Source organism: Protobothrops mucrosquamatus, unplaced genomic scaffold (assembly GCF_001527695.2).
Source record: "Protobothrops mucrosquamatus isolate PMUCROS unplaced genomic scaffold, P.Mucros_1.0 scaffold1256, whole genome shotgun sequence".
Classification (NCBI taxonomy): Eukaryota; Metazoa; Chordata; class Lepidosauria; order Squamata; family Viperidae; genus Protobothrops; species Protobothrops mucrosquamatus.
In genome coordinates this window covers 487,921-490,633 of record NW_015387462.1, presented here as the reverse complement: position 1 = coordinate 490,633, position 2,713 = coordinate 487,921, and positions in this window count along the sequence as shown.

Below are 2,713 nucleotides of genomic sequence, written 5' to 3'. Positions count from 1 at the left end.
TGGAGGGGCCGTCGAGGCTGCTGGAAAAGCCCTCTGAAGGCCCCAGGCCGCCGGGAAGGCCGAAAACCGTCGTTGAAGGGGCCGTCTGGAGGGGCCATCGAAGCCGCCCACAGAGTTCTTGGCCTGGCCGCCGCAGCCGCCGAGGAGGCCACCAAGTCCACGCGGACCACCAAAGATCGTCAAGGAGGCCCCCGAGGTTACCAGAGGAGTCTCCGAGTCCGGGAGGGGCTGAGAGAGGCCGCCGAAGATATCTCCACGGCCAAAACGGCCGCCCAGAAGAGGCCATCCGGGCCGCCCAGGCCGCCGCATCCACCACAAATGTCTCTGCGGCCGAGTGGTCTGGGCCGAGTGGTCTGCCCTGGGCCGAGCGGTCTGTCCTGGGGGTCGCTGGAAAAGCCGCCCGCGAACCACCAGCGGGGCCGCCGAGGACGGAAGGCCGGGAAAGCCGAAAAGGCCGAAAAAGCGGCTACCAGGTCGGCACCACGTCCCCGCGTCCCCGCGTCCCCACGCGTCCCGTATCCAGTCCAGGGGACTTACCGGGGGAGGAATCCACATGGGGGACGGGTCTCCGGACCTCCGGGGGGCTTCCGAGCTCCCCCTCTAGCCATTTTCGGGCTCCGCGTTTTCGGAGCTATTCACCGACGTGCGCCATCTTCAGGCATGCGCCATCTTCAGGCATGTATTTCTTTTGTTAAGTTATACATTTATATCTATCGGTACTAAAAATATTTTTGGATTTTGGATAAATTGCTATAATTTATCAAAATGGTTAATAGAGTATTTTGAATTCTGTAAGAGTTTTTAGCTTTTGTCTATGACTAAAGATACAAAATATTTTCCCAGAATTACAAAAACTCACATCTACCTTAAGGATTAGATATGAAAAAATTCTGACACCTTTTTAGTCCACCAACAAATTGTTTCTACTAATGTCAGCTTTTATGATACAGGAACCTTATACGTGTAAATATAAATTTTATATGTGCAGTTTCCTCCCTCCACTGCATTTTTCCAAACAAGGAAAAGCTGGTTTTCCCATTGAAATTCATGATGTCATCAGTGTTGTCATATGTTGAGGAGTTCTCCTTTGTATGCTTTATTAACAGAATAGCAGAGTTGGAAGGGACCTTAAAGGCCTTCTAATCCAAATCCCTGCTCAAGCAGGAGACCCTATACTATTTCAGACAAATGGTTGTCCAGTCTCTTCTTACAGTAAAAACCTCAAATGATGGAACACCCAGAACTTCTGAAGGCAAGCCATTCCACTGATTAATTGTTCTAAGTGTCAGAAAATTTCTCCTTACTTCTAGGTTGCTTCTCTTCTTGATCAGTTTCCATCTATTGTTTCTTGTTTTGCCTTCAGATGCTTTGGAAAATAGATTGACCCCCTCTTCCTTGTGGCAGCCCCTCAAATATTGGAAAGCTGCCATCATATCACCCATAGTCCTTATTTTCACTACATTAGACATACCCAATTCCTGTAACCGTTCTTCATATATTTTAGCATTGGTGATCTCCACTGTGCTCTCTGTGGGAGGGGTATCACACCATGTCTCCAACTTTCTGCGTCTGGGCAAAACATAACAATGTAATGTGACCCCGACACTTCAGTAGATATATCAACCTTGTTTTTATCCTGACTTATGGAGGAGGAATTGTACATTGCTGAAAATTGATTCCTACTGGAGTGGCTTATAAGCCCTGTAAATACATGTATACCTACATACTGCAATATATGTTTCTCTCCCCATAGCTTTGTAGGTGTAACATATTTCACACAGAACTCAATTTTCCTGTGCACGCATTATTTACAAGTGAACTTTCTTCATTCTCATCTCCAATAAATTGCCTAGAAAAGCTTCTGTAATATAGGTTTGTCGTGATACAAGTAAATTTAGGAAGCTATTTAAATAAACTTTTTAACATCCTTTCCAAATTCAAATCATTCTGAGTTTTTAACCATCCTAACTCTCTTGTCAGTTCTGGTTACTTGTCTGTATTTTTCTACAATGTGTCTTTTTATTTGTTTTCAGTTCTTCACTAAGCTTTTTGTGCAGACATGTTGACTTCTTTTTCCCTCTTCCACTTTTTTCCCATTGCAGTTTGCAATTGCAGGTTTATATCTCATTTTTGAAGAACCACCATGCATTCTAGAGTTCCTTCTCTCATTAGCTTAGACTACTGTGAAAACCCATTTATTGTTGCTCTCCATTTATTAAAGCTCTAATTTCTGAAGCTCAAGATACTGTTTGCCACACTCATGTTTATTTCTCTTGAATTCTCTTAAATTCAAGAACTCCAACACTGCAGAGTGAGTTTCCTGGAAAATAAATTTCCTCAATTAAGTCTTCCCAACTTGTAGTATTAAGGATAGCAGTTATCTTATATGTTCATCCACTCTCTGGATAAATCATTATCAATAAGACAACTTGGAAATTTCCTAAAAGGTGCATGCCAGGCAGTTTGTTTCCCAGAAGATGATGGGATAATTAAAATCTCCCTTCATAACTACAGTATTTCATATCGCTTCAGAAACTTTCCATTTGCTTTTCAAAGAATCATCACACCATCCTTTCTTTTTATGAGGGGCCAGAAAAGGGATTTTTTGGGTTCATTTATAATCCAGTTTACTGGAGTGAGGGAGCAGGGCCTATAGGCATGCTCAAAAAATCCTCAGGTGTTGGCCAGCTTGACAGCCACCAAGAATAGTTTC